At 49.3% G+C, this 25,587-nt stretch overlaps 1 protein-coding gene across 4 annotated transcripts in view; it reads right to left on the bottom strand.

Moving 5' to 3' along the window:
- Nucleotides 1-25,587, bottom strand: part of DPF3 (double PHD fingers 3) — a 367,266-nt gene that overhangs the window by 130,197 nt on the left and 211,482 nt on the right. The gene's annotated exons all lie outside the window — the stretch shown is intronic.

Below are 25,587 nucleotides of genomic sequence, written 5' to 3'. Positions count from 1 at the left end.
AAACTAAGTAAAAACAGAAAACCAGACCTTTTACTTGTAAACAGGATTAGAGTATAATGTGGTAGATTTGAGGGCGGGGGTTCACAATTATCCTGATAAGCAAGGCACACCTTTTCCCTCCTGCCCCCTCCCCCCCCTCCAAACATTATGGAGTGGTCAACAAACTCAAAGCAAAAAAGTAGACTCCAGAGGGCATTGTAAATGTGCAACATGCGTAATGTCCATTGGAATTTCCTCTAACCTTCTGGAATATAGCATTCCGCTGTTGGACACTCTGCACACGGGGAACAATGTCTCGACCAATCTAACTGGCTGAAACCCAACAATGCACCAGCCAATCATGCAATGCTCCGCCCAGTTGCTTGTGCATGTGTTCCATTACTTGTTCCAGCCAGAGGCGGCAGTGTGCAGCATGGTGCAATTTCACAATATTCAGTGTGGCCGATACAGTAAACAGTAGGAGAATGTGTCAAAGATGGCTGCCTTATCAAGCCATGATTGCTTTCATCAATTCTGAATAACATTTGGACTTGAACACTAACACGGAAGACGGCAGGGGGGATTGAAAACTTTATTTTATAGAACAATAGCCCAGATGCCAAGAAACGTGGACTATCTCCGCTGCCACAATTTTCTGTTAGAAGAACAAACAGGATTTAAAATATCCAAGCAGAGACAGATATACTTGCTTTGACATAAACAAGCAAAGCTTTTGGCTGCTGGTTGTGACTGGTGCTATCAGTTCAGATACAGCCAAGTACCCCTGGGACACTGGTGAACGAATCACCAGTCACTGTGTTGTGTGCCCGTCTTCACGCCCAAGACCAGAAGAAAGAGCACAGACGTCTATGAATACACCTGTCCATCAGCAGCAGCAGAACACTCCAAGAGGTCAAGCCAACAACAAATGATGCGCTACTGCATCCCTTCTAAGAACATTTGCACAACAAAAAATGTTTTTTTTCTCTACAAACACCGCCACAGACCACAATGCCTAGTTACGCAATCATTAACATATGAAAAGCTTAAACATGCATTTAGTTAATTAATATACAAAATGCATGTTTGAACTACAAATCTGTTTCTGGAGAATGTGATGAACAACTCACGAGGAAACCACTGGCATCTTTTTCAACTGGGAAAAAAAGTATTAAGTTAAAAAAAAATACCATGGTTGGTGAATACATTGGAGCTAGGTCTCTTCACCTGGCTAGCTCACATTAGCTTATATCGTTTTTGGGTCAATCTTGGATGAAAATCTCTCCCGCTTTCATTATTTATTACGCATTTGCCCGGTTTTTACCCTGGCATACCATTTAAATTGTTTCCGCAAAAAATGTATTACTGACAAATAATTCTGCTCATTCTTATACAACCAGGGCAGACTGTCCCTAAAGAGCAAACCGGCAATGCCCGAAGTGCTGGTCTCACAGATCAGTGTGTGGGCTGGTGTTCTGACTGATTGTGGACCCGTTGTATGGTCTGCTGGTCTCCAATATTACCACACACATTGCCAAGTGTACTCAGTCTGCCATTCCTTGCAGAACACCTATACACCTTAAAAGTTTAAAACTGTCCCGATTTACGAGCGAGGGCGAGTTTTTACCCATCTGATTTGCCAATGAGGGCCACATTCAATTTTGGGCCTAGACCAACCCGAGTACAACTTGTATCCTAGTGAGAAAAAACATGTAAGCAGTCTGGTTTAAAAGCTGGATAATAGGGGGTCTGAATTGGGCTCTTTGTTACGCATTTCAGTTGGAGCTTGTACACACTATACACATCTGCACTACGCAAAATAGCATTATTTCCCTACTGATTCTAGCAAAGAAACAGGCTTCCATCATAAATCTTTTGCTAGCAACTCGTTACAGGAGAAGCTACAGTTCTGATGTGAGTGAATAAAGTTCACACGACCCAGCCCAAAAAAAACAACGCTGGTTTTTATTAGGTCGTTGTCGCCTAAGCAGCGCTTAATTTGAAAATAAAAACGTGCCGGTGCCCAAAGCTCTCCGCGGCTGCTGCAATTAAATGTGCGAGCACAAAATCCTGAGGGAGCTAATCCTAAAGCCATCCCGGGCCTCTTTAATCCATTTACAGCCACTCCCTGCCCCTTCAGATCACTCTTGCAGCTTTCTGCCTGTCCCGTTTTTCGTTTTTCTCTTCCTTCGTCTTTCCCATATGTGTCTCGAGCTCACAGGAAATGCTTGAGGCAGCCTTCTGCCCCGCACCGGAAACCACCGCCTCAAATTAAGCACTGGACCGAAGCAGCAATGTAGCCCTATGAAATCCTGTGGGTAGGCGTTGCATGCAAGAATGAACAACTTCAGCGAAAACATTTATAATGCACAAATTACATTAAGAAGAAATTCTATGAGAGGAAAGGACAGCAAAACGAGAAAATCGGTTCAGTGTCAAAAATTGATATAGAAAAAAAAGTGGCCATAGAAAACAAAGGTCAAACCGTCGCTCACAATGGTCAAATTCATGAAGCAGCTTCTGGTTGCTACAGGATGCCCGTCCGCAAAAAAAAAAAAAAAGTCTTCTAAGCTAAAATAGTAATTCTTCGACTGATAGTAGTGTCGTATTCAGGTCAAATAATTGTCAGTATTCGAATTTTAAACTACTCACAGTTGCCAAACTTACATTCCTAATTAATAGTACTGTATATTTGGAGTTGACGCCCAACACCAGAGCTGATGGTTGTCCCTGTATTGCCGCCACTTGCCTGGCATTACTTGCATCTTAGGCCCAGGGCCTTGCAAGTGATCTCTGAGCAGCAGGGCAGGAGACTGGCACAATGAGGGTTGTTACACAGAGGTCTGGTTATTAACATTTCTACTAATCCCAGGGCCAGGATACAGTGTCAGGGCAACAAGGACCGCACTGTAGAAAGAAAAAAAAGTACAGAGGAAGTGGGCCTGAGCCTGTCCCGCTGGGCTCAGGCCACAGTAAGAGAAACTAGGAGAACACACTGCTGGGCAGATGGTTTTCATGTACTTAGATTGCACAAGTTTGCAATCTTCAGACAGAGCGATGTGGTCCTCCTCCTACTCCTCAAATATGGTGGCTGGGCAAGAAAGTGTTTCTACAGTGCGCTGCACTAAAAGCAGTGAATAGACACTGCTGTCAACCCAGTAATGCACACAGCAGTGTTTTCAAATTTACACTTATTTGGAAGTTGCGATGATCTAGGTCAGTAGTTACCAACCTTTTGACTTCTGTGGACCCCCACTTTATCTTTACTGGAACCCAGGAACCCCCTCCCGAATATTTTTTTTAGTACGAGGACCCCCCCGCAGGGCAATTACTGAAAACTAAGGACCTAATCTGTTAATATTATTTAATTTTCTAAGCAGTCGCGGACCCCAAGAGGAGGCTTCGCGGACCCCCAGGGGTCCCTGGACCACAGGTTGGGAACCACTGATCTAGGTAGCTGGTTACCACGGTGTGTACTACGCCTTTGCTTAGTGGGTGTTGTGACCCAGGAGCATATTGTAGTATTTAGTTCAAACCAGTCTCGGATCTCCTCCTTAAAAGAAAGAGACAGGCACTTCAGCAAACAAGCATTTGCAATGCCACAGGTCTCGCATTTCCTTGAGTAAGAGCTATTGGCATTGTGAATGCATAACTAGACTTTTTTCGCCACGGTAATTGCTCAACCCTGCTGCATATTTTGGTCCTTTCTGCCACATAATTCCACTGGCCTTACATATAACTTAAGGGCTAGTAGGCCTGCTGGAATATTTTTTAAACAAGGTCCTAAGAACACAAACTACTCCCAGGTGAAAAGCATATTTACTTGGCAGTTGGTACAGGCGACATTGCCCAGGGGGCAAGAAATAAATAATTTTACTCCAAGAATGCGTGCTTACTGGATCACTGTCCCTTTACTGCAGTCTGGGGAGTCGAACAAATGTATTATTTTTCACACGCTCGAGGAGAGCCATCTCACTTGATATTAACGATCCGCAGTCAGTCTTGAACTAAAATATTAGTCATAAAATATTGACCATTGTACACCATAATCAATTATAAGCTCTCCTTGAGGTTAGTTTTATAAATACACACACAACTAGCTCAGGTTTCACAGACTCAAACGTGTAGTTCATATAGTTAGGTTTATGCTTTGTATTCCCAGCTTTTATCACATTCTACAAATAAAACTACAAGTCCCAGAATGCAAAGCAGAAACAAACTAAATGAGCAAATCACGTTTAGAGCTAGAGAGATCAACAACTCTACGAATACTACTCCAAGGTCTGGCTTCCAACTTTACGATATTACAGTTGGAATGCCCCCTTGAATAGTGGTGTATCACAGTAAAAACACAGCAAGTCCAAGATTTCAGCACCTTACCTGACTGTTTTCATCACAGACTGCAGCTACAGCTCATGAGATGGGTTTGCTGCCTGCAAAGGGTTAGGAAGGGGAAGCAGTGCACAAATTTCAGAGGTATTTATTATGAAGTTCTGTAAAGTAGTAATATTGTGCTCAAACAAATAACTCATTATTCCTGGAGGCCAAAAAAACAATCCTCTTCAAAGCAGAAAATAGCTTTAAAGCGCTATGCAGGAAGATGGCTGCTGCATATAAATGGGAAAGCACTAAATACTGAGGCACCATCATTTTAAAGCCATATCTGGCCTATATATTCATTATCCAGCCACTCTCGGCCCCTTCAGCTCACTGTTAAAGCTTGTTTTTTCCCCAATTTGTGACGTTTTTCTGTTTAGACTGCATTTAATGTAAAAATGTCCAAATAACTCTGGCGATTAATGTTCTTTCTGGAGAGAGAACATACTTTTGTCTAGTGGAAGCCTGGAATCATGATAAGGTTGCGTAGAGGGTTAATATGCCTGCTGTAAAGAACATGTACTAAGCAGATCAGAGTGCATATAATGTAAAAATGTCAAAATAACTCCGGTGATTAATGTTCTTTCTGGAGAGAGAACGTAGTTTTAGCTAGGTAGCGCAGAGGGTTAATATGCCCGCTGCAAAAAACATCACTTAGTGCATACAATGTAAAAATGTCAAAATAACTCTGGTGATTTATGTTCTTTCTGGAGAGGTACTTTTGTCTAGTGGAAGCTAGGACTCATGATAAGGTAGCGCAGAGGGTAATATGCCTGCTTTAAAGAACGTGTACGAGGCAGATCACAGAGTGCATATAATGTAAAAATGTTAAAATAACTTGTGACCAATGTTTCCAGAGAGAACGCATTTTTAGCATAGTTTTATCTAGAGGAAGCTTGGACTCATTATGAAGTAGTGCAGAGGGTTGCTTTTCTTTCCAGAGAGAGAATGTACTTTTGTCTAGTGGAAGCTTGGGCTAGGCCTGCTGCAAAGAACGTGTACTAGGCAGATCACAAAGTACATTTCATGTAAAAATGTCAAAATAACTAATGATTTATGTTCTTTCTGGAGTGAGAACAAACTTTTGTCTAGTGGAAGCTTGGAGTCATGACAAGGTAGCACAGAGGGTTATTGTGCCTGCTGCAAAGAACGTGTACTAAGCAGATCCGAGTGCATAGAATGTAAAAATGCTAAAATAACTCTGGCGATTAATGTTCTGTCTGGAGAGAGAACGTACTTTTATCTAGTGGAAGCTTGGACACATACTAGGGTAGCACAGAGGGTTAATGTGCCTGCTGCAAAGAACATGTACCAGGCAAATCACAAAGTGCATGCAATGCAAAAATGTCAAATAACTCTGACGATTTATGTTCTTTCTGAAGAGAGAACGTACTTAGGGGAGAGACAAAAGAAAGTACTCTAATTAGGGAACAGTGTGAACAATGTGACCAGTGTGCTGTCTGCGCTGTGAGTGCCATGGCCGCCATGAGCGCGAAGGGGAGAGACAAAAGGAAAAAGTAGTTCAACCATGCTGAAGTATATCGGCAATCGCGCAATAATCCATGTAACAGGGTCAGTCTGCAAGGCGGTAACAAAACCGCCCCAAGGAGGGACAAATGAATTATTTACCAATGGCATCAAGGGATTCTTGACAGGCAAGCCCGCGAACGAGTGAAAGTGATGGGCGTGACATGGGCATGGTTGAAAGCCCACAATACTTACAACAGGTCTGAAAGCACTTGCGCACTGGACCTAAAAATGTGCAGCATGGCCCGCATTATAATCTCCAAAGAAAGATTTACACTGCTGCAGACACTTAACCTGCATCAGTCAATCCGAAATCAATAATATTATTATTTTGATGTCATACTGAAAGCCTAATTTGTTGCTAATGCTCCCGGTATAATATGATGTTGATATTAACAAAGACTGTTGGAGGCCACTTAATTAAACAAACTACTGTGTTTATTCTTACAAATGAACAAGCAGAGCTCTTCATTTCAGGTTCAAGACAATAGACTATAACTTACCACACAGATCACCTTAAGTGGTGGAGCAGATAACCCCACCCATTGATAATTTGGAAACAAAAACATGCAAGAACCGACAAAATGACTGGCTTTGTCTTTACAATGTTCTTGGATCTTGTTTTACAAACAAACGTTGAATTGTATGCTTAGCACAACCTCAGTAGCAAGCAGCTCAGATGGCAAGACAGGCGGCAAACCCAACACTATTTCTTGTCCTACACTACAGTGTAGGCAGACACAACCATGAAACAACATCTTGTGATGTGACAATGTAATTCTAGTAAGCAATTTTCTTGTGATCTTTCCATTAGTCTGTTGAAAGGCCCAACGTTCCTTCTGGCAAGACCAAAAATTGACGGTTAGATGCTTGACCACGAGTACCATGTAACTTGTATTTTGGAGTCAAAATGGGTCAAGAACACACATGTAGCGAGTGAACGCATATTGCACACACCATAACCGCAAAGGCAAACTATCATAAGTATTGAGTACGTAGACATCCGGTATTACGACAGTGCACTTCCAGGTGAATGGACATGGACATCTCGTGTCACAGTGCAGGGCCAAATAAGGTCCTGCTCGTCCAGTAACATTGTTTCACCGCAGGCCTAGCAATGAGGAACTTCAAAGAGCACGAGCAGTGCAGCCAATGGGCCATCTGGGCGTGAAATAAGCGCACCTGAAGCAGAACAGGGTGAGGCTGCAGAGGGAAAGTAACATTGAAAAAAGCTGGCATATGATGGATGTGTGTGTTAATGAATGAGTGTGAGCGGTAGTGAGAGAATGAGAGGCGAAGTGAGAATCAAGAAAAGGGAATAAGAGAACAGAGTGAGAAATGAGGCTTTGAGAAAGACAATAAGATTGAGAGAGTGAGGGTCATTGGGAGAGACCAGGACAGAGAAAGTGCATGAGACAGAGAGAGCGAGTGAGAGTGGACAGTGAGTGAGATAATCTGCGAGAATGAGAGTGAATGAAAGGGTGACAGACTGAGTGGAGGGAGACCATCTCCTGGCAGAGGACCTACACATCTGCTGAGTGGCAGAGAAGATAAGGTGCCCTGATGAGTACCAGCAGCTGAGGAGGACTGAGCGAGTGGAGGGCTCTGGATAGGGCAGGTTTAAGAGTCTGATGTAGTTGGTGAAGATTCTGAGGGGAGTCTGCCACATGAAGAGCATGGCGTACCTCAGAAGTACTTTGGGTTAAGGGGCATGAGATGAGTAGGAGATGAGAGGCATGACTGAGTTGGGACTGACAAGCTCCGGAGGATTGAGGGGTACAGAGAGGTATGGAAACGCACCTCTCAAGGCTGGAGAGTACAGGATCAAGGGTTTGGCGGCAAAGGACCGAGAAGGAAAAGGTCATAGGGGCTCAGGCCCCAAGAATCCCTGTGTAGACTAGAGCAGTGGTTCCCAACCTGTGGTCCGGGAACCCCTGGGGGTCTGCAAAGCCTCCTCAGGGGGTCCGCGACATCTTAGAAAATAAAATAATATTAACAGATCAGGTCCTCAGCTTTCAGTAATGACTTAGTGGGGGATCCCCGGATTCCAAAAATAATTTATTGGGGAGTTCCTGGGGTCCAGTAATGATAAAGTGGGGGTCCACAAAAGTCAAAAGGTTGGGAACCACTGGACTAGAGGTTGTGAATCCAAGGAACAGAGTGGGTGGGTTGAGATACCTGAAAAACACAGTCGAGCGCAGGAGTCTGAGGCTCTCCGGGGATGAAGATGGGGCCTGAGGAGCTCGAATGGAGAGAAAACCTTTAGAGTACCGAGAGGGCATACAATTTCAGTAAACGCCATAAACCCAAGATGGGATGGACAGAGTAACTTCTAGCAGCCAGTTAAGGAAACCTGTGTGACTGAATATCTTGGTCATTGGCCTCCATCACACTGCTAACTGCAGAGACCCAAGACTCGAAGAGAACATCACTCTCACTCAAGTGCAACCAAAATACTGTCAACAAAGGCCCACAGCAAGTACACCACCCTTCCAACCAAGCACCACCCCACGGTGTGGCACGCTACCTTGTCCAAAACTGTGATGCAGTACCTCGTGCTGGGGTGCAAAGCACTACACACACAAGGGTCACAGTGCCTGGGTGGTAAGATCCTACACACACGCGCTTACAATGCACACAGTACAGAGTGTGTGGATGGGTCTCACAGGGTCACAGTGCCTGGGTGGTAAGATCCTACACACACGCGCTTACAATGCACACAGTACAGAGTGTGTGGATGGGTCTCACAGGGTCACAGTGCCTGGGTGGTAAGATCCTACACACACGCGCTTACAATGCACACAGTACAGAGTGTGTGGATGGGTCTCACAGGGTCACAGTGCCTGGGTGGTAAGATCCTACACACACGCGCTTACAATGCACACAGTACAGTGTGTGTGGATGGGTCTCACAGGGTCACAGTGCCTGGGTGGTAAGATCCTACACACACGCGCTTACAATGCACACAGTACAGAGTGTGTGGATGGGTCTCACAGGGTCACAGTGCCTGGGTGGTAAGATCCTACACACACGCGCTTACAATGCACACAGTACAGTGTGTGTGGATGGGTCTCACAGGGTCACAGTGCCTGGGTGGTAAGATCCTACACACACGCGCTTACAATGCACACAGTACAGAGTGTGTGGATGGGTCTCACAGGGTCACAGTGCCTGGGTGGTAAGATCCTACACACACGCGCTTACAATGCACACAGTACAGTGTGTGTGGATGGGTCTCACAGGGTCACAGTGCCTGGGTGGTAAGATCCTACACACACGCGCTTACAATGCACACAGTACAGAGTGTGTGGATGGGTCTCACAGGGTCACAGTGCCTGGGTGGTAAGATCCTACACACACGCGCTTACAATGCACACAGTACAGTGTGTGTGGATGGGTCTCACAGGGTCACAGTGCCTGGGTGGTAAGATCCTACACACACGCGCTTACAATGCACACAGTACAGAGTGTGTGGATGGGTCTCACAGGGTCACAGTGCCTGGGTAGCAAGATCCAGCAAGGTGTTGGTGCGTCGTAGAAATATGAATCTTAAAATGACAGTGCAGAGATTGTCTCGGATGATCTTTCTCTGGAAGGTACAACAGTGGTTTGGTGTCAAAGTAGCTTATTCAACATTTTAACTTTGTAAGGTTGGTGCAATATGCACTATTTATGGAGCATAACACCTGTTACTTCGTCAGAGACAGCATGAACCATGCACAAATCGGCTATTGCTATGCAACAAACATGAAAGTGGTTTCAGAGAGACTTATTTCTTAACAGCACAAAACTGTACGCAGTCGGATGAACATTTGGGGAACATACTTTTACCACAGAGCAAGTGCTTTTGACTATACGTGTGCAAAATGAAACACTGATTAATTAGATATAGTCTTTCCTCAGTGCCACTTCCTTTAATCATAACAAACCGGGAGTCCTTCTTTGATGTCTATGCAAAGTAAAGCACCAGGTATCCAGTTAGAGTAGGTTTTCTAATGATGTTTGATCGAAGTCCAAAAATCTGGGCCACATGTCACTCACCAGCTATCAATCAATCAATCAATCATAGTATTTATAAAGCGCGCTATGTACCCGTTAGGGTTTCGAGGCGCTGAGGTGGGGGGGGGTGGAGAGGCTGTTTAGCGGTCGAAGAGCCAGGTCTTGAGGAGCTTCGGGGATGCCCGGAAGCATTCAGTGGAGGGCCCGGGGTTGAGGGCGCGGAGCTCTTCGGCCGAGAAGTGGGCGCGGGAGGCGCGAGGACCAGGGGGGGTGGCGCTGGGCGCGGTACAGGCGCGGACGGGTGCAGACGGGCTTGCCCCTGGCGCGCCTCCGGCGCGCCAGCGGCGCGAACGCGCAGCGCCAGCCATTAAGAAGGGAGGGGGGAGGGAGGAGCAGCTGGGAGGCGGGAGGGAGCGGCAAATGGGGGCGCGAGGGGGGCGGGGCCGCAGGGAAGCAGCGGCTGGGGTCGAGGAGCGCACAAGGGGCGAAAGGCACAGAAATCGGGCAAAAACAGTCACAAATGCAGGAAAAAACACAATATGGACACAATACTGGGATTAAATACGATCGGGGAGACAGCAATCAGGGGGGCACAATGGGGCAAAAAGCGCCGGCGGCGAGGCGCAGAAAAGCGGAAAAAAGCTGAAAAACAAACTTACGGGACGGCGGAAGCGGCACTCGGGTCAAGTGAGCCCACTAGCCACCAGGGATGAGGCGCAGGAGGATGCCTGCGGGTGGAGGAGGGCCTCGAACACGCAGACGGCAGCGTGGTCGTGGGGCAGAGGCAGAAGGCAGCAGGTTGGTGCTGCGGTCGTGAGGGGCGAGCTCAGGACCTGAACCAGGTCCGAACTCGCTCACTGGCGACGCGCAGCGCCAGCCATTAAGAAGGGAGGGGGGAGGGAGGAGCAGCTGGGAGGCGGGAGGCGGGAGGGAGCGGCAAATGGGGGCGTGAGGGGGGCGGGCCGCAGGGAAGCAGCGGCTGGGGTCGAGGAGCGCACAAGGGGCGAAAGGCACAGAAATCGGGCAAAAACAGTCACAAATGCAGGAAAAAACACAATATGGACACAATACTGGGATTAAATACGATCGGGGAGACAGCAATCAGGGGGGCACAATGGGGCAAAAAGCGCCGGCGGCGAGGCGCAGAAAAGCGGAAAAAAGCTGAAAAACAAACTTACGGGACGGCGGAAGCGGCACTCGGGTCAAGTGAGCCCACTAGCCACCAGGGATGAGGCGCAGGAGGATGCCTGCGGGTGGAGGAGGGCCTCGAACACGCAGACGGCAGCGTGGTCGTGGGGCAGAGGCAGCAGGCAGCAGGTTGGTGCTGCGGTCGTGAGGGGCGAGCTCAGGACCTGAACCAGGACCGAACTACCTTCAGGGAGCTCCATACACGCAGACAGGTCACTCCTGGTCTCCCACTGTAGTGTGAGATACCAGGGCACAGGTTCTAAGTGGTAGCTGGAGTGTCCCTGGGTTAGATACAAACAGCTGTGCACAGCATCAACTTCCTAAAATGTAAGCTCTCCTCATGGTGCCCCCTCACCGGCCCCCCACTTCCCCATCTTTCATGTTTACCGTCTTCCTTTATTTTTTCTGCATCATCTTTCCTCACCCTCTCTGGCTTGCCTGCCCTCCTGAAGTTGGCTCTACTGAACTCCAGACCTCAGCGACAGTTGCCAGGCAACAGATAAGCCATGCTCCCCCGTGGCGATCTTCCCAGTGGGTCCTTCCACTTGACAACGTCTGTTCCTATGACGGAGGAGCGGGGACACTGACAGCCACCCATCACAGGGCAGAGCGAGTAAACTGGCTTTAGAAGTACAGGAGTGGCGAGGAGGCAGAAACTGACAAACCATTACTGACCTTCATCCAACTGAACTGTCCATCAGAATTGACTACTGGCCTCAAATGGCAATTACTGACACTCGATTAAAAATCTGACAGTCGCAGAACAAATACAGTTGTCAATTAAAACAAAATCACGACAAACATCACTTTTATGCAATTGGAGACTACATAAAGGTGCACAAAATTCAGATCTTCCTAAGAATTCGTACGTCAGACCAAAAATAAATTGATTTCACAACATATGCAAGGGATTCGAAATGATAGAAAATTTGCAGAATCGTAAGTTTTTACTCAGAACTGCCAAATGTCAGCTCCTTGCAAAAACGGATGCCAATACGGGACAGATTTTTAAGACGTGGAATATTTTGAAACGTTGCAGAGGACTATTAACAAAGGTGAGTCGCCTTTTCAAGTGCATTACTGCCTTGAAAGTTAAACCCTTAACCTTTTCAAACCACATACATGGTCCACTGTATTGGTCTTTATACATCTCTAACCCAACTTGGTCCAACGATGCATAGAACATGAAGGTGCAGCTATGGGATGTCGCACCTTCAGAGGTCTTGAACAGAAAAGAGGACGGTAGAAAGCCTCCTGGTCTGGGAACTAAGATGCACACAGGTTCCCTCTCTGTGTAAAGTGTTGTGAGGCCCTTTAAAAGCACAGCAAAGACAGGGTGGGCCTGATCTGTGGTGAGATGTTCTGCCAGCTCCTGGTTTGTTAGCTCGGTAAGGCTGGACTCCTGCACCGTTCAGTTCTACTTCCCTTGACATCATGTGTGGCAGTGCTGTGGCTCGTGCTGTGCTGGCTTCCAGAGATGATGTGATTGACAGGTGGGATGGTGCTTTGGCTGTTACTGTCTTCCCAGTGATGCTCCAAGAATTGAAGATGGAATGGGCCTTACCTGGCAGCCACTGCAGCATCATATTGAAAGGTCATCGCCTTCGAAGTTCATCACCTGCTAGGTTTATCAACATGTCAACAGCAATTCCAAATTAAGTTACATCTTTTTTATAGCTCTGCACACTGGATTTCTGCTGCTTTTAGGCACTGTAAATAACATCATACTACTACAAATCTGTGGTACTCAATTTACCAACCCACAGAAAGATGGAAGGCTGCGCCTGCCTTGCTGGAATCTGCACTCATAGCAGGAATCAGTTTTTGCTATGTACTGCTGAAGAGTGAAACCTTTCGGCAATATCCCTGCACGAGGGAAAGGCCGCCTAGAAAGGGGCGAAGCAGGCGGAATTGGACATTGGCCTGCTGAGCCCAAGGAGTGATCTACACCAGACCAGTCCGTGTGGTAAGACCATGGGACCCTGGACCCTTGCAGTGTGGTAAGACCATGGGACCCTGCACCCTTGCAGTGTGGTAAGACCTTGGGACCCTGGACCCTTGCAGTGTGGTAAGACCTTGGGACCCTGGACCCTTGCAGTGCGGTAAGACCATGGGACCCTGGACCCTTGCAGTGCGGTAAGACCATGGGACCCTGGACCCTTGCAGTGCGGTAAGACCTTGGGACCCTGGACCCTTGCAGTGCGGTAAGACCTTGGGACCCTGGACCCTTGCAGTGCGGTAAGACCTTGGGACCCTGGACCCTTGCAGTGCGGTAAGACCTTGGGACCCTGGACCCTTGCAGTGCGGTAAGAACTTGGGACCCTGGACCCTTGCAGTGCGGTAAGACCTTGGGACACTGGACCCTTGCAGTGCGGTAAGACCATGGGACCCTGCACCCTTGCAGTGTGGTAAAACCATGGGACCCTGGACCCTTGCAGTGCGGTAAGACCTTGGGACCCTGGACCCTTGCAGTGCGGTAAGACCTTGGGACCCTGGACCCTTGCAGTGCGGTAAGACCTTGGGACCCTGGACCCTTGCAGTGCGGTAAGATCATGGGACCCTGGACCCTTGGAGTGTGGTAAGACCATGGGACCCTGGACCCTTGCAGTGTGGTAAGACCTTGGGACCCTGGATCCTTGCGGTAAGACCTTGGGACCCTGGACCCTTGCAGTGCGGTAAGACCATGGGACCCTGGACCCTTGCAGTGTGGTAAGACCTTGGGACCCTGGACCCTTGCAGTGTGGTAAGACCTTGGGACCCTGGACCCTTGCAGTGTGGTAAGACCATGGGAACCTGGACCCTTGCAGTGCGGTAAGACCTTGGGACCCTGGACCCTTGCAGTGCGGTAAGACCTTGGGACCCTGGACCCTTGCAGTGCGGTAAGACCTTGGGACCCTGGACCCTTGCAGTGCGGTAAGACCATGGGACCCTGGACCCTTGCAGTGCGGTAAGACCATGGGACCCTGGACCCTTGCAGTGCGGTAAGACCTTGGGACCCTGGACCCTTGCAGTGCGGTAAGACCATGGGAATCTGGACCCTTGCAGTGCGGTAAGACCTTGGGACCCTGGACCCTTGCAGTGCGGTAAGACCTTGGGACCCTGGACCCTTGCAGTGCGGTAAGACCATGGGACCCTGGACCCTTGCAGTGCGGTAAGACCTTGGGACCCTGGACCCTTGCAGTGCGGTAAGACCTTGGGACCCTGGACCCTTGCAGTGCAGTAAGACCATGGGAACCTGGACCCTTGCAGTGCGGTAAGACCTTGGGACCCTGGACCCTTGCAGTGCAGTAAGACCTTGGGACCCTGGACCCTTGCAGTGCGGTAAGACCTTGGGACCCTGGACCCTTGCAGTGCGGTAAGACCATGGGACCCTGGACCCTTGCAGTGCGGTAAGACCATGGGACCCTGGACCCTTGCAGTGTGGTAAGACCTTGGGACCCTGGACCCTTGCAGTGTGGTAAGACCATGGGAACCTGGACCCTTGCAGTGCGGTAAGACCTTGGGACCCTGGACCCTTGCAGTGCGGTAAGACCTTGGGACCCTGGACCCTTGCAGTGCGGTAAGACCTTGGGACCCTGGACCCTTGCAGTGTGGTAAGACCATGGGACCCTTGCAGTGCGGTAAGACCTTGGGACCCTGGACCCTTGCAGTGTGGTAAGACCATGGGACCCTGGACCCTTGCAGTGCGGTAAGACCTTGGGAGTCTGGACCCTTGCAGTGTGGTAAGACCATGGGACCCTGGACCCTTGCAGTGTGGTAAGACCATGGGACCCTGGACCCTTGCAGTGTGGTAACACCTTGGGACCCTGGACCCTTGCAATGTGCACCAGGAGCAAAGCAATTGCTCCCCAAATCTGTGCTTAGGGTGAGCAGTGAACACTCTGATTGCAACATACCCCAGCACTCGAGTCACAAAAGAGTCTGGGGTTTCATTTGGCCTGCCTTGGAAGGCACGAGACCTGGAAAGGCAGTCTGAGTGTGATAATGTGCTATGGCTTTTATAGGAAGGTTTCCTTGACTGATCACTTGCAGCGGGGTCTGTCCCAGGCTGCCTTTCAAAAACCTCATCCGCTGTCCCTCTAGTAACAGCGATAAAAATGCTCAACATGGAGCCTGCTATCACCACCCTGCCGTGGGGGCAAAGCGAGAGGAAGGCTGCTGGGGAACAGAACTGGGCAATCGTGAAACGCTGGCATCAAAGTCAGGGCAGATCCAGCTGAATCCACCTGCCAGCACACATTACAGGGCATCACTCTGCCACACTCACCCTACAAATACAGCACTCTGCCACACTCACCCCACAAACACACAGCACTCTGCCACACTCACCCCACAAACACAGCACTCTGCCACACTCACCCTACAAACACACAGCACTCTGCCACACTCACCCTACAAACACAGCACTCTGCCACACTCACCCTACAAACACAGCACTCTGCCACACTCACCCCACAAACACACAGCACTCTGCCACACTCACCCCACAAACACAGCACTTTGCCACACTCACACCACAAACACACAGCACTCTGCCACACTCACCCTACAAACACGGCACTCTGCCACACACACCCTACAAACACGGCACTCTGCCACACACACCCTACAAACACGGCACTCTGCCACACTCACCCGACAAACACAGCACTCTGCCACACACACCCTACAAACACAGCACTCTGCCACACACACCCTACAAACACAGCACTCTGCCACACTCACCCGACAAACACAGCACTCTGCCACACACACCCTACAAACACAGCACTCTGCCACACACACCCTACAAACACAGCACTCTGCCACACACACCCTACAAACACAGCACTCTGCCACACTCACCCATAAACACAGCACTGTGCCACACTCACCCTACAAACCCAGCACTCTCCCACACACACCCTACAAACACAGCACTCTGCCACACTCACCCACAAACACACAGCACTCTGCCACACTCACCCTACAAACACACAGCACTCTGCCACACTCACCCTACAAACACACAGCACTCTGCCACACTCACCCTACAAACACAGCACTCTGCCACACTCACCCCACAAACACGGCACTCTGCCACACTCACCCTACAAACACGGCACTATGGCACACTCACCCTACACAAACAGCACTCTGCCACACTCACCCTACAAACACAGCACTCCGCCACACTCACCCTACAAACACACAGCACTCTGCCACACTCACAAACACACAGCACTCTGCCACACTCACCCTACAAACACGGCACTATGGCACACTCACCCTACACAAACGGCACTCTGCCACACTCACCCTACAAACACGGCACTCTGCCACACTCACCCTACAAACACACAGCACTCTGCCACACTCACCCTACAAACATGGCACTCTGCCACACTCACCCTACAAACACGGCACTCTGCCACACTCACCCTACAAACACAGCACTCTGCCACACTCACCCTACAAACACGGCACTCTGCCACACTCACCCCACAAACACGGCACTCTGCCACACTCACCCTACAAACACGGCACTCTGCCACACTCACCCCACAAACACGGCACTCTGCCACACTCACCCTACAAACACACAGCACTCTGCCACACTCACCCTACAAACACACAGCACTCTGCCACACTCACCCTACAAACACACAGCACTCTGCCACACTCACCCTACAAACACACAGCACTCTGCCACACTCACCCCACAAACACACAGCACTCTGCCACACTCACCCCACAAACACACAGCACTCTGCCACACTCACCCCACAAACACACAGCACTCTGCCACACTCACCCCACAAACACACAGCACTCTGCCACACTCACCCCACAAACACGGCACTCTGCCACACTCACCCCACAAACACAGCACTCTGCCACACTCACCCTACAAACACACAGCACTCTGCCACACTCACCCTACAAACATGGCACTCTGCCACACTCACCCCACAAACACGGCACTCCGCCACACTCACCCTACAAACATGGCACTCTGCCACACTCACCCCACAAACACGGCACTCTGCCACACTCACCCCACAAACACGGCACTCTGCCACACTCACCCTACAAACACGGCACTATGGCACACTCACCCTACACAAACAGCACTCTGCCACACTCACCCTACAAACACAGCACTCCGCCACACTCACCCTACAAACACACAGCACTCTGCCACACTCACACCACAAACACACAGCACTCTGCCACACTCACCCTACAAACACAGCACTATGGCACACTCACCCTACACAAACAGCACTCTGCCACACTCATCCTACAAACACGGCACTCCGCCACACTCACCCTACAAACACACAGCACTCTGCCACACTCACACCACAAACACACAGCACTCTGCCACACTCACACCACAAACACACAGCACTCTGCCACAGTCACCCTACAAACACAGCACTCTGCCACACTCACCCTACAAACACAGCACTCTGCCACAGTCACCCCACAAACACGGCACTCTGCCACACTCACCCTACAAACACGGCACTCTGCCAAACTCACCCTACAAACACGGCACTCTGCCACACTCACCCTACAAACACACAACACTCTGCCACACTCACCCACAAAAACACGGCACTCTGCCACACTCACCCACAAAAACACGGCACTCTGCCACACTCACCCACAAAAACACGGCACTCTGCCACACTCACCCCACAAACACGGCACTCTGCCACACTCACCCCACAAACACGGCACTCTGCCACACTCACCCCACAAACACACAGCACTCTGCCACACTCACCCTACAAACACACAGCACTCTGCCACACTCACCCTACAAACACACAGTACTCTGCCACACTCACCCTACAAACACACAGCACTCTGCCACACTCACCCTACAAACACACAGCACTCTGCCACACTCACCCTACAAACACAGCACTCTGCCACACTCACCCCACAAACACACAGCACTCTGCCACACTCACCCCACAAACACACAGCACTCTGCCACACTCACCCCACAAACACACAGCACTCTGCCACAGTCACCCCACAAACACGGCACTCTGCCACAGTCACCCCACAAACACGGCACTCTGCCACACACACCCTACAAACACAGCACTCTGCCACACACACCCTACAAACACAGCACTCTGACACACACACCCTACAAACACGGCACTCTGACACACACACCCTACAAACACGGCACTCTGCCACACTCACCCTACAAACACGGCACTCTGCCACACACACCCTACAAACACAGCACTCTGACACACACACTCTACAAACACAGCACTCTGCCACACTCACCCTACAAACACAGCACTCTGCCACACTCACCCTACAAACACAGCACTCTGCCACACACACCCTACAAACACAGCACTCTGCCACACTCACCCACAAACACAGCACTGTGCCACACTCACCCTACAAACACAGCACTCTGCCACACACACCCTACAAACACAGCACTCTGCCACACTCACCCTACAAACACACAGCAACTCTGCCACACTCACACCACAAACACACAGCACTCTGCCACACTCACCCTACAAACACGGCACTATGGCACACTCACCCTACACAAACAGCACTCTGCCACACTCACCCTACAAACACGGCACTCCGCCACACTCACCCTACAAACACACAGCACTCTGCCACACTCACACCACAAACACACAGCACTCTGCCACACTCACACCACAAACACAGCACTCTGCCACAGTCACCCTACAAACACAGCACTCTGCCACACTCACCCTACAAACACAGCACTCTGCCACAGTCACCCCACAAACACAGCACTCTGCCACACTCACCCTACAAACACGGCACTCTGCCACACTCACCCTACAAACACGGCACTCTGCCACACTCACCCTACAAACACGGCACTCTGCCACACTCACCCTACAAACACACAACACTCTGCCACACTCACCCACAAAAACACGGCACTCTGCCACACTCACCCACAAAAACACAGCACTCTGCCACACTCACCCACAAAAACACAGCACTCTGCCACAGTCACCCCACAAACACAGCACTCTGCCACACACACCCTACAAACACAGCACTCTGCCACACACACCCTACAAACACAGCACTCTGCCACACTCACCCTACAAACACGGCACTCTGCCACACACACCCTACAAACACAGCACTCTGCCACACTCACCCACAAACACAGCACTGTGCCACACTCACCCTACAAACACAGCACTCTGCCACACACACCCTACAAACACAGCACTCTGCCACACACACCCTACAAACACAGCACTCTGCCACACACACCCTACAAACACAGCACTCTGCCACACTCACCCACAAACACAGCACTGTGCTACACTCACCCTACAAACCCAGCACTCTGCCACACACACCCTACAAACCCAGCACTCTGCCACACTCACCCACAAAAACACAGCACTCTGCCACACTCACCCACAAAAACACAGCACTCTGCCACACTCACCCTACAAACACACAGCACTCTGCCACACTCACCCTACAAACACGGCACTCTGCCACACTCACCCTACAAACACGGCACTATGCCACACTCACCCTACAAACATGGCACTCTGCCACACTCACCCCACAAACACGGCACTCTGCCACACTCACCCTACAAACACGGCACTATGCCACACACACCCTACAAACACAGCAAACTGCCACAGTCACCCCACAAACAGCACTCTGCCAGTCACCCCACAAACACACAGCACTCTGCCACACTCACCCTACAAACACAGCACTCTGCCACAGTCACCCCACAAACACACAGCACTCTGCCACACTCGCCCCACAAACACACAGCACTCTGTCACACTCGCCCCACAAACACAGCACTCTGCCACACTCGCCCCACAAAAACACAGCACTCTGCCACACTCGCACCACAAAAACACAGCACTCTGCCACAGTCACCCCACAAAAACACAGCACTCTGCCAGTCACCCACAAAAACACAGCACTCTGCCACACTCACCCCACAAACACACAGCACTCTGCCACACTCACCCCACAAACACACAGCACTCTGCCACACTCACCCACAAAAACACAGCACTCTGTCACAGTCGCCCACAAAAACACAGCACTCTGCCACAGTCACCCCACAACCACACAGCACTCTCCAAATCAAGAAAACCTTGAATCCTAACTGCACTATGAGCTCTGCCCCTCCCCCAATATGAAGAGCAACACCCACCACCTCACTGCAATACTGGATCAACCTGAAAACAGACTTATTCCATAAATCAGAGGTGCACACTGCCATCAGAAACAAAAATATACTTAACCTTTATAGGCTAATATATACAGCCCATTACAAACCAATCTCAAGTTGTGCAACACATTTATTTACAGCACCGGAATGGTAATTTAAAGCGGACGCTATTAAAAAAAAGCATGTTAGTAAAAATTGGCATTTTATGATTACACCAATGGTCCCAAAATGGCCACCACATTCATGTCCCGGAAGGAGGGCGGACTGTTAATGTTGCTAGGCGCTGACTGGGAGGCCTCGGAACTAAGCTGCTTTTTCTACTGTTTCCTGTCCCAATAATATTACTTCCTGCCTGTCTTTGTCCACCCACCAAAAAATCCTCTGAGCTCCAGACTACCACACGTGTTGATTAGGTACACCGGGAACAATCGAATGTTAAAAAAACACCTCTATTTTAAATTGATGACATGATATCTGTGTTTATGAGGTTCAAAGTCTCCATCAATAAATGCATTAAGAGGAATGCAATCAGATGACGTAAAAAGAACAAACAGCCCAGCACCCTCTGCTCCTTGGCCTAGTGTTGGAGACATTCCACCCTAGCTAACCCTCCTTCTCATCATTCACAGCCTGGACACACACACAGGCCTATGTGGTGATCCAGGGTCCCACCACCCGTCTCTCAGCTCACGGCTTCAATATCAATCGTCGATTAAATCTCATTCTCCGGTCCTATGGTCTGCTACAGCTTCCATACTGATAATATTCTGCCCTGCAATGACTCCTCCTCACATAGACATACTTTCTCCAACTCTTCCAGCTACCAATCAACCAAAGATTTTTGAAGTTATGGGCAAAGTGGGCTCCTGCCAAAGGCCCCTGCCTTTCAGGGGTGGGCCTGATCGAACCAGCACTGTTCTGCATTCTGATTAACTTGGACAATTGTTAAACAGATTGTTTTATATACCGTTTTCTTGTCATTTATTTTTAAAGTGGGTGATGTGTGAGAGTCTATTGCGAACAATTAGCATATTGTGTTCATGTAACATCCATAAAAAAAAGTGACTTTTAGATCAAAACTGGACCTCACATATGAGAAATGAGAGGACATCACAGAGGCTATTTGTAGTAATATTAGTGAGCTGTTGCCGGGTTACAAATATTTAAAGTACACGTAATTACCTTTGAATATTAGACGTAAAAACATATAGATTTTGGAAGAGTGTGCCTGTGCACTGTCAGAGTCCTGGTCAAAGAGGGCATGAAAAAGCTGAAACTGGATCATAAATTTAAAGCTGTTCCCAAAAGTAGCCCCCCCGAATACACTTAGCCAAGGGTCCCCAAAATCCTTAAGGGGTCCCTGCAATCGACCATACCCCCCCACCCAATTTCAAACAAAAATGAGTTCATCCAGCCATACATCCATTTTTAGGTTGAATGCGCAAGAGCTTTCACCTGTTTTAAGGATTGTGGGCTTTTAACCACACCCATCACTTTCACTCGTTTGTGGGCTTGCCTTTCAAAAATCCTTTGTTACCATTGGTAAATACACTGACTTTGTTACATGGATAATTTCACTATTGCCGATACGTTTGACTGCGAGCGAACTTTTTTCCTTTTGTGTCTCTCCTACGCGTTCATGCTTATGGCGCTGTGGCACTTTCTATCGGCTCCCTTATGTCAACTGTTTTACTTTTCATTTTCAATTTATGATGCAAGAAAAGTTAAGTTAGGAGTTTACAACGCTAATAGCTCTAACTCGAGCAAACGCGACACCCACTGCATTGCAAATGCTTGTTTGTTTTTCTAGTGTCTCGCCAGCATTCCCCACCTTCCCCATAGTGAATCTAGTGTACTTGAGTGCAATGAATTTATTGTAAACTTTTTTTAAAAAAATCCTTTGACGCATCCTTCAACTTACCCTACACCGTCACCCCTAAAACTCTTCACCCCATGTCATCATCCTGAACCCTGACCCCACGGGCTAGTCGACATTCGCAAGGCCTACGTGCATACACCTCGCAACGCCCTAACCTGCCCGCTGCACAGGAACGTCTCCCATGTGTTCTTTGCCCTTGCATACTGCAGAGAGAGAAACTGGGCCTTGGACATAAACCCCACAGCGCTTCAGAGTCCTGAAATACCTTACCACATCCCTGGGTCCCTGTGTACCCATCAAGCAATGCACCCTTCATCCAGCAGGCTTCATTCTCCCCCCTCTCGGTTTCCCAGATGAGTTCAAAAAGATTAGCCACCACTTAAGAAATACTCTTGTCCTTTTTTGGAGTTCTTTTTTGGAATACGCAGAAACAGGGTTCTTACTGAAAATATAAGCTGTACCCCCTCGCCCCCATCTTTAAAGGGTCATTCCCACCCATTCTTTAAAAATGCTTTGACAGGAGACGGACCAACTGGTGAAGATGCGATAGGTGTTAATGTTCCTGGAGTGGGCATTGGTGAGCACTCCATGCACAGTCTGTTTGGAAATTTAAAGCACAAGTTTTTCTTAAAATATATGCGGTTTAAAATATGAGGTATCTGAAAGGAGGCTCTCAACTGTCACTTTTACATACAAAGCACAGACTGCCAGGGATCAAGTGCAACGTTAACATGGAAAAGTGCTAAAAAGAAATCCGATGAAGCAAAAGCAACTAGTGATAAATACTTTTATTTAAAAAAAACAGTGCAAGTTTGGGCAAAATAAATAGAAAAAAATAAGTTAACTTCACTGAACCATAGGCAATATTATGTTTAGGAAACATGAGAAAAAAAATCTAGGTCAGAGGCGGCCTCGGGAACTCCAGCAATGTTAATCGTGGGGTGCACGAGGGGTCTCCGGACATAACCGGTGAGAGTGTGGGGCGGGTGGGGGGCGAGAAGTGGCAGGAAGAGATCTCCTTGCCTTACGGAGTAAAAGGGCCCCGGTGGCATATGGTAAAGTCAAAGGCGGTCTCGTGAACTCCAGCAATGTGGAGCGGCAGAAGGGAGGGATCTCCGGGGGTAAGCAGAGAGAGTGTGTGGGGAGGGGGGGGGGGGGGGGTGGGGGGGAGGGAAATGTGGCAGGAAGAGGTCTCCTTGCCTTGCATTACAGAGTAAAAGGCCCCAGGTGGCATATGGTAAAGTCAGAGGCGGTCTCGGGAACTCCAGTTATGTGGGGTGCAGAAGGGCGGGGTCTCCGGGGGTAAGCAGGAAGAGTGTGTGGGGGGGGGGCTTGGGAGGGGGGGGGGGAGGGCAGAGTGGCAGGAAGAGGTCTCCTTGCCTTGCATTACAGAGTAAAAGGCCCCAGGTGGCATATGGTAAAGTCAGAGGCGGTCTCGGGAACTCCAGTTATGTGGGGTGCAGAAGGGCGGGGTCTCCGGGGGTAAGCAGGAAGAGTGTGTGGGGGGGGGGCTTGGGAGGGGGGGGGGAGGGCAGAGTGGCAGGAAGAGGTCTCCTTGCCTTGCATTACAGAGTAAAAGGCCCCAGGTGGCATATGGTAAAGTCAGAGGCGGTCTCGGGAACTCCAGTTATGTGGGGTGCAGAAGGGCGGGGTCTCCGGGGGTAAGCAGGAAGAGTGTGTGGGGGGGGGGGGGGCTTGGGAGGGGGGGGGGGAGGGCAGAGTGGCAGGAAGAGGTCTCCTTGCCTTGCATTACAGAGTAAAAGGCCCCAGGTGGCATATGGTAAAGTCAGAGGCGGTCTCGGGAACTCCAGTTATGTGGGGTGCAGAAGGGCGGGGTCTCCGGGGGTAAGCAGAGAGAGTGGGGGGCGAGAAGTGGCAGGAAGAGGTCGCCTTGCCTTGCATTACGGTGTAAAAGGCCCTCCGGTGGCCTATGGTAAAGTGAGAGGCGGCCACGGGTTTTTCCAACCGCATAATGTTTAGCGTCACTTTACGGCCTCTAGAAGCAGACACTGGCTTTTTGCAGGTCACACGCGTCCACGGTTGGGCTCAGGGGCAAGGAGCTGTGGGATTTTGTCTAAAATGAAAGCTGCTTTTCATTTGAAAATGGTGTCACCTGCCTTAACCTTTGCTTTTCGTGGGGATGGGAAACACATTAATGAAATACCCATTATAATTTAAAAAATTTTGACATTTCTAATTTATTTTTCTTTGCTTTTCACTTCCCGATACCAGAAACGTGTTTTCGAATTTATCCACTAAAATCCACAGCTTTTCTTCCTTGTGCAGTGAAATATTTGCACTTCCTGCTGGAGATGCCTCGCGACCTCTCATTATAATATTCTAAAGGTGACGGAGTCGGCGTGGTCAGGGAGCTGGCTTCCGGCTCTGTTTTCAACTCGGACTGGGATTTGTGTTCTGGTAAACAGTCTAAAGGCAGAGTCAGGATTACTTTACTGAAGTTTAGTCTGGTGCCCCAGGCATCATCCGAGAGAGCTCTGCTGGGGTGAAGATACCCTTTAAAATGAGGGACTACCAAACTGGCATGGACGGATGAACAGTTAATTCAAATATGTATTTCAGAATAGGAACATATTACTATAAGAAAACATGCCTTCTGTTTCCCCCTGATTTCCATTAATTACCATTCAGCGTGCTTGCTAATGCAGGTTTTAACGCTTAATGGTGGAAAGCGTTCACAGGGAAAAGTTTCACTGGCTGTCTGGGGTGAAAAATACGGGACGAAGGCCACGGATCGAGTGAAATGCAGATCCAGTCACCACATTGACCAGGAACCATTAAGCCACTGCTTTGCTAAATACCAGACAATATATTGCAACAAGACAAACGTGGACAGTGCAAGCAATGCACGCGCCACTGATCGACCGTGCACTATTGTTGTTAAAAACGTCTGCATACACCCTGCACACTGCCCTCACACAAATCCTGTGGTGTTTATTCATTTAATAGCACATGTACACGTGCCTTGGGTTTCACACAGGGCGATGCACGCATGCGGATTGTTTATTGTGTAGAGGATACATACTCAGTGCTTAATTTGTGCTTGTTGTTTCCGGTGCTGAGCACCTTTGGCGCTTATTCTACTGTCTCAAGCATTTGCTGCGAGCAAAAGACGCATTTGGGAAAGACGGAGGAAGAGAAAAACGAAAAAGCGTCACAATGGGAGAAAGCAAAAAAGCTGCAAGAGTGAGCTGAAGGGGCAGGGAGTGGCAGTAAATGGATTAAAGAGGCCCGAGATGGCTTCAGGATTACGCTGCCTCAGTATTCCGTGCTCACACATTTAACAGCAGCAGTCCCATGTTTCAGATGAGAGTTCTGAGCACCGGCACGTTTTTATTCACAAATTAACCACTGTACATACTGTCCTGTGCAATGAAGG

This window comes from Pleurodeles waltl, chromosome 9 (assembly GCF_031143425.1).
Source record: "Pleurodeles waltl isolate 20211129_DDA chromosome 9, aPleWal1.hap1.20221129, whole genome shotgun sequence".
Classification (NCBI taxonomy): Eukaryota; Metazoa; Chordata; class Amphibia; order Caudata; family Salamandridae; genus Pleurodeles; species Pleurodeles waltl.
This window is presented reverse-complemented; position numbering and strand designations above follow the sequence as displayed.